Here is a 14735-nt window from a genome sequence, read left to right as displayed (position 1 = left end):
ATTCAATTATATCCAAATGTATGATAAAGAATTTCCGTGACCCTAAATATTTTTTGTTACTTTTATTAATAATTATTTAAGATTTTAAACACGGAATTAGTCGCAATTACAAGGGGTGGTGAAACGGCCCTATTGTTTTCATATGCGGTATAAAGTATAATTTAATGTAAAATGTATAAGAAATCATAAGTGTTTATATGTCAGTTTCAAGGATTTGTAGTATGATCTCATATCAACTGGTTCATAAATAATATTTTTGTCGTATGGCTAATCAGGTTATAGAGTTTGTTAATTATATCTCCAAACATCTGGCGTTATAAACGAGTTTAATATCTTTCCCGTTTAATATAAGGAATGTAGCGTAACCATATGTGAGGGCGTCAGATGTGCAGTGAATGTAATACCCACTTCATATTACATACACTTCGTATATAGCCGGTCAATTAAGGACACGCGGACAGGCCTGTCAACGATGTTATGTCTTCTGGTACGGCTGACGAGATGAAGTTGTGTTGTAATATATCATACCACGCATCAAATACCAGCTTATGTCCGGGAATGCGAACGTCGGTGGAGACGAATGTGGAAGAAAATCAGCATGGAAAGTGTGTTTCAACAGGGTGTTTTTAGACCGCTTTTTGCTGCGCAAAATAGACAACGCTTTGTTTAAGCTTGCGCGGCCCGCAATGTGACGGATTATGTGGTATTTGTGCATTTGATGGTGTGTTTGGACACCCTGATTGCACCCACTGTTTTTGTGACGGAGCAACTTTTGTGCGTTTTTTGTGCAGTGGAATTTACTGTGGTTTTTTTTGGAATTCAATGCTTTGATTGGACGGCGCCTGTCAATCAACTGGGGATGAGTTGTATGTTTCAGGTTAGTTAAACACATGGAGGATTGAAGCTAGGAATAGATTTCGTTATCGCCTGATCCATTATTCTAATCTAGTTATACATTGTATATAGTTGATACACGTGTATTGCCTCGTTATTTCACTTATATTCTCTCTGTATTGACGTCATTTGATTCTGGTCGCTGCGGGGTAGCCTAGTATTTACAGCATACCCTAGTCACGGTAAATGCCCATTTCTGGTGCGGCGTAAAACCATACCCACTCACTCATGTGTTTTTCAACAACTAGACCTCACCAATTCCGATTCTTTAGTTTGTTTCAAGTCATTCTAAATCCATTTTTAGCTAAATCCACATTTACCTTATACGGTGAAAACTCGTTAGTCCGGACCCTGATAATCTGGACACAGTCCTGGCGATGTTACTCATATGGTTCGTTGATCAAATATTTCATGAATCCGGACGATATGCCGTCCGGATTGACGAGGCTTCTATGAAACATGGCACTTATCATATCGTCTAAACCTGGACTACAAATAGTCAAAACTTTAGGGAGCATTGTCCCTTAAGCAAGCTGTCCAGGAAATGGTAATACATATTCTTTTTTAAACCATGTCTGTTTCATTAGCGGTACATTTGCGGGGCCTGTCCAGTTCTGCTATTTGTATCTAATGTGAGTAGTTTATATGATGTGATAGTGGTGTAGTTTATAGTTTATGTGATGTGATGTGATGTGATGTGATGTGATGAGTAGTTTATACGTGTGATAGTGGTGTGTCCGATGACAAGGCTCGTGATGTCCCAGATTTTATTAACATCGTTCAGACAACACTAATTGTATGATGTAAACCAATCTAATACTTAATGGTTACCCTATATTCACAATGACAATGTCTCAATTTGTTACCAGTTACAACATCAACCGACACGGCGAATGGGTGCCAAGCCGGGCAACGTCCCCATTCAAAATAACATGATCTCCTGAACGCATCCTTCAGTTAATACGTACACCATTATTTGTTTCCGTAATTGTTTACCGAGAGGTAGTCAGGTCAATACAGAGTCTCCGCTTCACAACAGCTGTCTAAACCACCAACCACCGCCTAACTTTTTTGATATAATTATACGCTTGATATTGAATGACGCTTCACGCGATTAATGCACATCTACACAACGAACACGTGATTGAAGCGGACGGTAAATCCCAATAGTAATTCCCTTCTCCGCTTATCCCAGTATTTGATGATGTTCCAGCTATTTAACATGAACGCAGTGTTCGAAATAAATGCCTGCCCGTAGGCCCGTGGCAGGTAGAGATTGAGTCGGGTCCGTAGTTTTAAAGTTGTATGGGTTCTTATTGCCTGCAGTAAATGTATGTGTTGATTTATTTTTTACAATACGCTACAGATGTTGTTTTTTTAAATGAGGACCAGGGGCAAGTTTGGTCAGGGCTTGCATCGTTTATAGTCTGTGGGTCACAATAGCAGTCTGACATTTTTAAAATTTCAAACATTGCTGAGGCTTAACGAGCCAAGGCTGGCTAAATACAATGTTCATTCCTAATACAGGATATTTACCATCCCCAAACACACTCGCGTGATAACCTCTATATAACCGTCAGTGAAGACATGTCGTGATATAACTGAACCACATGGAATACATAGAGATATAACGTCAGTGTAGACATGCCGTGATATAATTGAACCACATGGGATATATAGAGATATAACGTCAGTGTAGACATGTCGTGCTATAACTGAACCACATGGGCTATATAAAGATATAACGTCAGTGTAGACATGCCGTGATATAACTGAACCACATGGGCTATATAAAGATGTAACGTCAGTGTAGACATGCCGTGATATAATTGAACCACATGGTATATATAGAGATATAACGTCAGTGTAGACATGCCGTGATATAACTGAACCACATGGGCTATATAAAGATGTAACGTCAGTGTAGACATGCCGTGATATAATTGAACCACATGGTATATATAGAGATATAACGTCAGTGTAGACATGTCGTGATATAACTGAACCACATGGACTATATATAGATATAATGTCAGTGTAGACATGTCGTGATATAACTGAACCACATGTGATATATAGAGATATAACTGAACCACCTGGGAAAAATAGAGATATAACGTCAGTCTAGACATGCCGTGATATAACTGAACCACATGGGCTATATAGAGATATAACGTTAGTGTAGACATGCCGTGATATAACTGAAACACATGTGATATATATACTAGTAGATATAACCGTCAGTGTAGACACGTCGTGATGTAACTGAAACACATGTGATATATAAAGATATAACGTCCGTGTAGACATGCCGTGATATAACTGAACCACATGGGGTATTTAGAGATATAACCGTCTGTGTAGAAATTCAATATGACACTAATCACTTATAACTGATGCGATATCTTTCAATGGAATATTTTGACTTGATAAGTTAAATTACAACACCAAAGCTGGTAGAGAATTCACGACGAAGATGCAGGCGTCCTAATGATGTCCCAGCGCTGCTGCTAATTATAATACCAGTCAATTTATCAGAGACGTCGATGACATTAATGCTTCATGTCATAGATGTTTATAAATAACTCACCGGAGGCAGAGTAATTCATCCCTCATTATAACGCTCCCCGGCGACTTGATTGGCTTCCCGTTTAATTTTAGTGCACTTTAAGTAGTCGTTTGTCAGCTCTGAGTTGACATAAGAAAACGCCTTACTTCTGAAGGACTATTGATTATGTGGATACCTCGTCCGTTTTGATGACGAAATGGGTGACATTGTTTTTTTTATTTTATGTCATTAAGGCGACCATTAAAAAAATAAAATAACGTCCTATGTTTAGTTTGCAATATTTAAAGCTGGCGTTATCAAATCCACTTTTTTCATGGATGTAATATAAGTATACTGTCAGGATATGGTTCCTCCTTAATCAAAAACAAATAGTTCCTTTCATATTTTCATTTTTAAATTTGAGTATGGTTGAATGTTCGTGATGTTGTTTTACTCCGTTGCTAGGTTACATGAATATAACATCGCCATGCTGCATTGATGACATTGTCTCGGCCGATTCTCGTGGTATGAAGCAATATGACGCTGAACTTCGTTACATCAAAGTCAAGGGGAACCTCGCAATATACACTACTCCAAATAAATTCGTAGGATCGTCATGGCACGACAAAGTTATCTATCTGTAGTATATTAATACAATCTATAAAGTTTCATCATGACATAGCAAGGTCAGACATTAAATATCCCTAGTGTATGCATGTGCACGAGTGGTGGGGCGTTGTTAGAGACGAATTTATCGTCTCTCCCCACCAAAACACATAAACTGGCAGGCAAAATAAAGTATACACCCATGTTTCATGGTGACTGAAAATGAAACAAACAAGAAATAATAATTTGATGGTTATGTTTAGGATACGTGTATTAGAGTTGTTTTGGACCTTAGGTTGCAGTATTTTGAGACGGTTTTCAGCCAAGTGACGTTTTGACAACACTTGTATATGTTTTGGCCAAGTGTATACTTTCAAGTGTATTTTTTCAAATGTATACTATCTTTGACCTGGCAGTTTACAAGGACCAAAAAAGTCACCAGCCAAAGTTGAGGCTGGTCAGTGTTGTTTTTCCTTTACTTTACGAAGATGCACAATTTCCCGACAGCAGCTTTGGTTATTAATCGTCCAGCAGGATAGAGACTTAAAAGCTTATTGACCCCCAATATTATTACTGGCCCAGGGATAACAGACGGGTAGCCATTTTGAACGTTAATGTTGTGACGCTGGAAGGTGCCACGAACCATGTTTAAATGCAGTCCTGTAAGGAACGCATCACACAGGCGGTATTAGCCTCGAGTGCCGCTTTAACTTTCCCAATTAGTGACACACTCAAATAACACACGACCAATCTCACACCGACACAGCCGCCGACAACACACTACATCCCCGCTCCACACCAGCACCTTAGCGACAGAACGTCACTCCCAGCCCTGTCGGTATCGCCTCCATGATAACGCTTCCCCATAACCGTTGACACTGACGCTCTCAACCCATTAGTCTGTGGGACTATCTATGCGCCTGATTACCGCCACACTGCGGAAGGATACACTGTCAGAGTGGCTAATCGGCGGATATTGGCCTGGATCGTGGGTGTGATGGATGTGAGGGGTCAAGGTGAAACGATCACTTTTTGGATGAAGACTTAGAAGAGGTAAATTATAGATTGACATCTTTATTGATGGTACGTTTGAAGGATCTACCGATTGCATGTAACTGGCTGTGAATTACTTGAGAATAGTCTTCCAGGGTATTTTTAGCAATTGTTTACTTTAAGTACTGATCTGATAAGGTACGACGTATTACAATATGTACCTACTCAAATCGACCGGGTTAGAATAGATCCCCAGCAACCCATGCTGGTCGTAAGAGGCGACCAAACGGATCCGATGGTCAGGCTCGGTGACTTGGTTGATTGCATGTCATGGTGCTCCGACGACGTTGATCGTTGCTCACAATGTCAATCACTGGATTGTCTGGTCCAAACTCGATTACTTACAGTAATATATCTGGAATATTGTTTGGACCTATTCTAATCTGGAATCAACGCGGGATTAGTGAAAGGATGGGTTTTCTGTGTTAAAACCAAACCTAAGGCTGCAGAGTTGGTATTTTAATGGCATTGAGGTGAGGAGACTGCTCCAAGTTGGTTTTGCATTTAATGCAGTTAATATCTAATAAACGTTGTTTTGTATACGAAAATTACGAATCAGGGTGCCGTTGTACAAAACAACCTTAGCGCTACGACTGTCGTCTATGTTAAGATATGGGAGATACGACCACCTTAGCGTTAATGTCGCTTCGTACAACGGCACCCTGGCATATAACGAACAAGTTCCAACGTATCTTACCTCCATTCTATTATGATGTATATATAATACTCTGGATAATCGAGGATGCAAGTGGTACTATAGTCACCCAGTCACTAGAAGAAACTAAAAAGTAAGTCCAACTCAAGTCTAGAATAATTTGTCAAGTCTAGATTGCCTCAGCTCCTTAAATTAAGCATTGTTCTGGGCTCCATTTGGATTTTAGCTTTTATTTTGTTTATATTTTTAAATACGATAACTTAATTTCGGGGACTGAATGTCAGTCCAGTGCTACTGTTTCTAATTCGCTCTTTGCGGATTTGAGGACAACTTAAGGGAACGCCAGTGATAAATGAGTCACCTCGATCCCATTCAGGAAAGGTTTGATTCCATTTCCCTCGAAGTAGGAGACCGACCTGTACTTATTAGTCCGGACATAAGACCGCTGATTAATGAACCGGCATCTTTTCTTTACACTTGTGAAGCTGTTGATAAATGAAGCACTTAATTGAACGTGACAAGTTGCGTCAGCGCATTTTTGTCTGATCACCAGTTCTGCTACAACTACGAATTTGTCTGTTTAAGAACAACAGCCATGGAATAATAATGTGTATCAGCTGTACAGCCCCCCTGACATTGCGGCCTTGTGGTCAAAGGGCGTATGGATGATTGGTTAGCCTAATGGTTAAAGCGTTCGCTCTTCACGCCGAAGACCCGGGTTCGATTCCCAACATGGGTTCTATGAGTGAAGCGCATTTCTGGTGTCTTCCGCCTTGATATATTGCTGGAATATTTGTTAAAGAGGCGTAAAGCAATACTCACTCACTCAAAGGCCGTGAGATACGCCATACAGAGTTACGTCCCCTACCCGTGTAAGGATTCACTGGTCAAGCGTTCGAATCCAAGAATTTTCCATGTACTGATCATATTGTGCTGGTCGGTTTCACCGATGTATTTCACGTCTACGCATGCGCCAGGTGTTTGCTTTAGCCTACATTCCTAACGACAAACTGGTGGCCGAGTGGTTTAATGCTCGCGGAGCTACGTGTGTTTGGATCCTGGAATCGCTTACTTGGCTGTCAACACCGTATTTATGCCCGTTGGTTTCACGAAAATGGTACACATCTGCTTCACTTTGGACTTTCATCCAATATTTGGCTGGCACACGTAGTCAAACAGATTCAGAAATGCTGTTCAAAGCGGCGGCGTGCCCCAACGACTCTCTGAAATTGTAGGAATGGCGAAAGCACGTTGCTTCATGGGAGAAAAAAAGAGAATCCATTTGTCCTGCACTCTGTGGGAATGTGGCTACAGATGCCTGGGATGCAGTGATGAGTGGTACAATGGCAGCAAATGACTTTGTACCCGGAGCGTGGCCCCAGGCATGCGCAATTTGCAAACCATTGTGCACTGGAGCTCAATAACAGCAGCCTCACCACAAAGACACCAGCTACACTGTTGTGACGTGTTGTTGTTGTTGTTGTTGTTGTTGTTGTTGTTGTAGTACTGCAGTTGTCCTTAACAATAAAACAGCAATATATCAACTTTTGGTCCCGAAAACAAATCATTTTTTAATCTATATATCTATATCCTCCCTGTAGGTTTGCCAGCTGGCCGTTATCCCGCTATACGGTTTAACGTCGCGCCCAAGATGATTGCACTTATATAGCGACGTGTGTGTGTGTGTGTGTGTGTGTGTGTGTGTGTGTGTGTGTGTGTGTGTGTGTGTGTGTGTGTGTGTGTGTGTGTGTGTGTGTGTACTAGGCCGGATGGATGCCGATTTATAGTGCTAGCCCACTGAGATACCATGCCGCAGTTTAGCATGAATACCCCACTCAGACACAGTATAATGACTCCGAGCCGACCAGTCCTTGTTTTAGCCCCTTAATGCCGGGCGCCAGACAGGGTAACAACAAGTACCATCTTTTAACGTCTTTTGGTATGACGCGGCCGGGGATCTAACCCTGGACCTCCCGCTCTCCGGGCTGACGCTCTACCACTAGACCACGGAGGCGGTCAATAATAATAGTAGGAACTAACGCTACCTCTATATACTGGTACATATATATATATAAACACAAACACACACACATCGCTTTCAAGATTATTTCACTTGCATAACGACGTGCATGAACGTGTGTGTAGGTCTCCTTGTCCGCTTGTATTAGTCCAGACAGATGCTGTTTTATAGAGCTATCCCACTGAGGTACCATACCACAGTTTAACCAGAACACCCACGCAGACACAGTATACTGACTGAGAGCCGAACAGTCCTTTTTTTAGCTTTTAATACCGAGCGACAGGCAGGGAAACAACAAGAACCATCTTCAGACGTGTTTTGGTATGACGCGGACAGGGATCGAACCAACGACCTTCCGCTCTCACCGGAAATGGGCTTCACATATTGTACCCATGTGACCAATCGAAATGGATCTTCATTCGGCGTGCTAGGCATATACACCTTCAGTTTAACACCACCCATTCTTTATTTTTGTTCACCCTTGCAGATCCGGGCTAGAATAAGTCTTCAGAAACCCATGGTTGTCGTAAGAGGCGACTAACGGGATCGGGTGGTCAGGTTCGCTGACTTGGTTCATGCATGTTATCGTATCCAAATTGCATAGAACGATGCCCATGATGTCAAACACTGGCCGTCTGGTCCAGACTTGAGTATTTAAAGACCTCCGTCATATAGCTGGAATATTGCTGAGTGTGGTGTTAAACAAAAAACGAATGAACAAATTCCTTATTTTCATATGGCCTTCAAATAACTTACATGTGTATTTATACATACGTTTGACATTGATCTCATTTGACAAATGTCAAAGAAGCAGAGGAAGGAACAGTTATAAATCCATGGTATGGTTTTGGTGTTTCAAAATGTGTATGACACTTTGCCGACAAAACGAAAAATGTTTAATCAGAAACCTACTATTATTCTTTAATTTTGTATGGACATTATTGTAAGGTAAGCCATGATTTAGGTATGTTTTCCATTTATTTAACATGAGAAGAGAATTTGCTTTTGCCCCTAACATTTTCCGAAATGTTGTTAATTAAATATCTAAAGGTAGTAATTAATTTCTAATCGTATTATTTTCTTGGTAATAATTTTCTATTTTAAAACTATTCCCACGTACAAATAATACATTTGCTGTAACCTAAGCCTTGTCAGCGCCAGCTGTGATTCTGCATTATCGAAAATCACAGCTTTCTCGAAACCCGATGATCCTCCACCTGTCCAGGTGTGTCGCTGATAGTGTCGCGTGCATACAGTATATCAGTGGACTAAGTCCGTGTTATTACTCCCATGTAGCTGTGCGGGCAACATTGGCACTGAAGCTGTAGAGCGTACCTGGTCTAGGATACAATGGCTGATAATGATGAGGTAATATTTGTATACAGTGAAACCTCGTTAATCCGGACTGTACCGTTCCCGCTGAAACGGTCCGGGTTAGCAAATTTCCGGATTAACGAATCATATATAGTCGGCGCGTATGGTTCGATGCAGTATTACCTGGAAGGTGGGGTTTCCGGAATAACCGTGTTCAGATTAATGAGGTTTCACTGTACATCATGAACATGTATGTCAAAAGTAAAAGATCGTGATTCTAATTTCTTATCATCCATTATTTTTTTCATGCCAGTTTCGTAATTAGAACAGACTTGTTTCACTTAGTAACAGTTTCGTCAATAGGGCGGCGATAGTGAAGGGGAAACTAAGAAAAGACTTGTTTCACTTAGTGACAGTTTCGTCAATAGGGCGGCGATAGTGAAGGGGAAACTAAGAAAAGACTTGTTTCACTTAGTGACAGTTTCGTCAATAGGGCGGCGATAGTGAAGGGGAAACTAAGAAAAGACTTGTTTCACTTAGTGACAGTTTCGTCAATAGGGCGGCGATAGTGAAGGGGAAACTAAGAATAGACTTGTTTCACTTAGTAACAGTTTCGTCAATAGGGCGGCGATAGTGAAGGGGAAACTAAGAAAAGACTTGTTTCACTTAGTGACAGTTTCGTCAATAGGGCGGCGATAGTGAAGGGGAAACAAAGAAGAGAAATATTTCACTTTGTAACAGTTTCGTGATTAGGTGGGCGAAGGTGAAGGTGAAAAAATTGTTTCACTTAGTGACAGTTTCGTAATTAGGGCGACGGTAGCGAAGGTGAAAAATAAAAAAGAAGAAGATTTTTTTAACTAAGTGACGGTTTTCGAATTCACAAATAAGAAACTAAATCACAAAAGTATGTTTTTCCATCCAGCGAAGTGCAAGTTCATACTCAAAGCTGTATAACGGGACACATGGGTAGATTGGCGACACTGTTACAGAGGAATTGGTTCTTTTTTTCCTTATAAGAGGAGGGTCTTGAGAAGATGAACCATTAAGGACCACCTTACCGTTATCACCAAAATGTCAAACACTACTCCCAACAATTGATGGAAATCCTCCCAAAACTTGATGGAAATAAGTCATTAGAATATTACTTTTATATCTTATCTACTAGTGTCATGCATCTAAAAATAAATAAAAATGAATAAATACAAGTTCTTCAAACCTTATCACTCACTAATACTCACCAACTGTTCGTAACGAGAAACATGCTTTTAATATGATCAAATTAGGCAGTAATAGCATCATATTGAGAAACCATTGTACCAAGCGTTACGAACCATCCATTACTGATATGAACCCTTGCCCTGACATCGTCATGGCAACCCGAGATATCACCCGGGTCCGGTCGCTGTGTGCTCTTTATCTATATTTTTAATGCGACAACTGGTTTGGAAAAATACATTGTTGACCTAACATTCGAAAAAGGCCTAACGTCGTCACGCTGTGTTGGTCGTGGTTACTATTATCCAGTATATCACGAACACGGTTCACTTCCTGAAAGCATTCGTGACCAACTCGTGTTATTCCAGCCCAAGCCGAATAGCGACGGAAAGGGTCGAGTGGTGACGAATGTTCCTGAAAGGTTTTCCCACTCCACTCCACTCCCAACAATGGTCATGTGAGTCTAACTTGTAATTGTCCCAGCTGAAACCTTCCCCATCGGCTATTCTCAGCTATAGCTTTAGAACACAATTCACTCGCATTTCCTACATGTTTCACAAGTACGCATTGTTGTGGTGCATGAAGTCAAAACATCATCTGAATGCCCCATTCAGTGGCAGCCAGTTCCGTGTCGAGTTGACAAAGATATTGTGGAGAGTTGTGAAACAAGTGAATGATTGTTTTCCTGGTTAAACGCCGTTATTTCATGCAAACTATAAACTCGCCTAACATCATACAGGTTTTGTATTATGACTTTTTATATATGTTGGCAGTTTATTCGTTTATACTCCCGTCATCGCGGTTAAAGGGGAGCTACTTTCAGGCAAATCAGCAGTCCTAGCAAGTTTGATTCAAGTCTTTAAAACTCCAATGTTGCAATATTTAACCTGATACTAACAGATAAATTGATTGCCCGGATTACAAGGAAACAATGAGAGAGAGGACAAAATACCATGTCTCAGAGTTGCTTTGCAACATCTTTCTATTTGTACTGTGAAACCCCTTTAATCCGGAAACCCAATTAATCAGAAACCTCGTTAACCCGGAAACCCCTCTAATCCAGAAAAAAACAGTTAACCCGGAAATCGCGTTAATCCGAAGACCCCGATAATCCAGAAAACCCGTTAATACGGTAGCCCGTTTACTGTTGGAACTCAATACCCGGGAGACTTCCCTGAGACTGGTACCGTCAGGATTAGCAAGGGTATTTCTTCTGATTAATAATGTCTATCATCCTAAATAACGATCTAATGCAGACTAAATCTCTCTGTCCAATCTACTCGGGAATAATCGAGGGGACTGTTACATTAACACAGTTCTTTTCACTCACTCAATACCTGTTTACTTGTATCTGTATGGGATTTACGAGAAGTAGGAGCTGATTGGCACTAGCATCTCGAGTACTCAGTGTGAGTGGTGACGGAGTGACAGATTCACTTGTCAGCTGTGTTTTGATTGGGCATCTCGGATACCCGTGCAGCCATGTTGCTTGGATATTGTTTTCCTTGAAACTGTGCATGATTTAGTGTATTCGAAGTACTTAACGCGCTCCACTCTGTGTAAACGCACACACGCACGCACGCACGCACGCACTCACACCTATCTCGTTTCAGTTCCGAAATCGCAGGGGCGGTCGGGTAGCCTAATGGTTAAAGCGTTCGCTCGTCACGCCAAAGACCCGGGTTCGATTCTCTACATGGGTACAATGTGTGAAACCCATTTCTGGTGTCACCCTCCGTGATAGTGCTTGAATATTGCTAAAAGCGGGGTCAAACCATGCTCACTCTATTCGAAATCCCACCGCAGATTTGACACGGTTCGCTTGCGGAATTAACGCAGTAAGTTTGCGGAAATAAATCGGAAAGTTTGCGGAATTACCGCTGTTGAATCTCAAAAGTTTCGCTAACAATTACGCAGACATGAGGTATTAACTTTTGAGCAGTTGTACGTGTTACTTATTCACAATTAGAATGACGTCGAATGATGTCTGAAATACGCAATACACACGTGTCAGTTTGATGAAGCTTGGTAGACATGAACATGTTATTGTGACACACCTGGATATGCTTCATATATATGGCCATGACAGATTAACTACTGTCATCTGAAAAAATCGGGTGTTCTTTAACTTCTTTTGAGTAGTATGCGTGATTAGCAGTATATGGCACATGAAGAATGTATAACTGAAGTACCCGGGAATAAAAAAATCTGATAGATATTAAATATTTACCAGCTCGCTCCACCGTTTCCAGGAAACAATTATGCTGACTCTTTTAGCAGCAGAAGCTCCCCTGTCACTGATACATGGAATATTGCTGACTCGGCGAAAACAACAATCACTCACTCACTCACCACCTCCTCTGGCTCTTATTTACAGCTAATCTGGGGTACCCCGATAATGGGTCGTCTGCTATACAAGTAACATTATATTTGTAGAGATGACACAGACGAAATAGTTCCATAGCGACTACAATAAACCTTTGTCATTTTTCGATAGATATCCAGACAATGACAATATTTACTATTGTTAAATGTTGCAGTTGGAAATGTTTGTCGAAGTGTAGGTTTCTAGCTCAACATGTATTAATGCGCACGTAGCTTTTGAGTGTCGTCTGCTCCCAGACTCCGCGACTGGTCGATAGTTGCAGAGTCGGGCGGTGTCTCCAACAGCGTGGCTCTCTGTCTAACATAGCGTCGAGACTGCTGAGCATTACAGCTTTTCATCTTATAAATCTGGAATTACATGTCCTGAAGGCACAGAAAGGATATAAAGACAGTGCCCAGTCGCTAAAGTAACCGACGACATAATGGCCAAGCTCTTAGCAGTGTAGTGACACTCGCTCCACATTGACCGCTACACGGACTGGTCGAAAATCGCTGTTCGGAGATTCCAGTCGAGGTAAATTTTTCGTCCTTATGGTTTTGCTAAACTACCTATATCTAATGGAATAGGTGTTTTGACGGTTAGGTACCCAACGGTACTAATCATTCCGAATCTCAAGGGATCTTTCACCGCAGTACATCATCACACTTGTGCAATAGACAATTTTAGAACCCTTTCGCTACAAAATATAACAAAACGTTCCCCCCTTGGTAATAACTAAGGTGAACCAAAGTTAATATTTCCATCACGTTCTCAGATGAATCTATAGGACTCGTGATCGCAGACCGGTGTCTGCAAGGTTAGCAACTACCGTTAAGTAATGCATCAAGTCAAGGACTAATCTCAAGAGACGTCCTAACTTCAAGGAACGTCTCGTTGTGGCAGTACGCCATGATCACAATGTGACTTTCTGTCATCATTCCTCCCCTAGAATAAATAGAGAACCACACTGGGGATTGATCTGCTTTCATATTAGATCCAAGCGTTCCCTTGGATCCTATCTGTTTTAGACAGCAATATTACTCAACAAGAAAATGAGTTATGTGTCGTTTCGTACATCCGCCTGTCTGATGTGAGTTGAGTTGAGTTTTACGCCGCCATTCCATAAATATTACGACAGAGACTACCAGAAATGGTCGATCTGCCCAGGAGGAACTAGTGAGACGTGATCCGGTATTCACTGGTCGTGGATTATTAACATTAATTCATCAGCGAAATAAGATATCAGTACAGATGTACTGACACTGGCTCTGGGAAGGGCTTGAGTGTTTATTGGTGAGTTAGCAATATTTCTGTGACCTACAACCGGAGTGTTCCCGTACCAAAACTATCATTCTTAGTCGACCGAAATTCGAAAAATGTTTTGACCTTTTCCGCCCTTGAAATCATAACATTTGTTTTTATTAAATTTGACACGTCTCTTTGTTCTTTGATACTGTTCCTTGTATGTGTAGGTGGGTCATTTCTATTTACCTTTCGGAGGATTTCAGTGTTGAAATTTGGATATATATCGTATATGAGAACAACTCTCGGTGTTCCGCCGCGATATTGCCGGACTAGCCCTGCTCCATAATGCGTCACCTTGTGTGACATTCGGGTCACAAAAGTCCCAAGTATTCCCTGGTCGGCGACTAAAATGGGGTTGGTTCGTCTATCTACGTGACTGTTTATTGTGCTTCCTCAAAACACCGACCCCACCCCCTCCATAGTGTAGTGGATAGAGCGTCTGCCAGTAGAGCGGAAGGAGCGGTCGGGTAGCCTAGTGGTTAAAGCGTTCGCTCGTCACGCCGAAGACCTGGGTTCGAATCCCGACATGGGTTACAATGTGTGAAGCCCATTTCTGGTGTCCCCCGCCGTGATATTGCTAGAATAGTGCTAAAAGCGGCGTAAAACCAAACTCACTCACTCACTCTCACTCAGAGCGGAAGATCGGAGGTTCCATCCCCTGAACATTTCGTACTTAAACACGTTAAACATATACTTGTTGTTACCCTGCCTGTTGTTCGGCATTACGGAAAAAAACAAACAAGGACTGGCCTTACGGGGT

General features: G+C 41.4%; 1 protein-coding gene across 4 annotated transcripts in view; it reads left to right on the top strand.

Moving 5' to 3' along the window:
- Positions 1 to 14735, top strand: part of LOC139449351 (inverted formin-2-like) — a 134554-nt gene that overhangs the window by 24578 nt on the left and 95241 nt on the right. The window contains exon 1 of one of the 4 annotated variants that reach the window (XM_071230680.1): positions 5048 to 5101. The exons of 2 other annotated variants lie outside the window; for them this stretch is intronic. The gene's annotated coding sequence lies outside the window, so the exon portion shown is untranslated. Of the gene's footprint in view, positions 1 to 5047; positions 5102 to 13161; positions 13205 to 14735 lie in introns of those variants that run through there. One more of the 4 variants, XM_071230681.1, reaches the window with a different exon arrangement.

The sequence above is a fragment of the Haliotis cracherodii genome, unplaced genomic scaffold (assembly GCF_022045235.1).
Source record: "Haliotis cracherodii isolate W230 unplaced genomic scaffold, xgHalCrac1.p SCAF_8, whole genome shotgun sequence".
NCBI lineage: Eukaryota > Metazoa > Mollusca > Gastropoda > Lepetellida > Haliotidae > Haliotis > Haliotis cracherodii.
The sequence above is the reverse complement of the archived record's forward strand: the minus strand, read 5'-3'. Positions and strand labels throughout refer to the sequence as shown.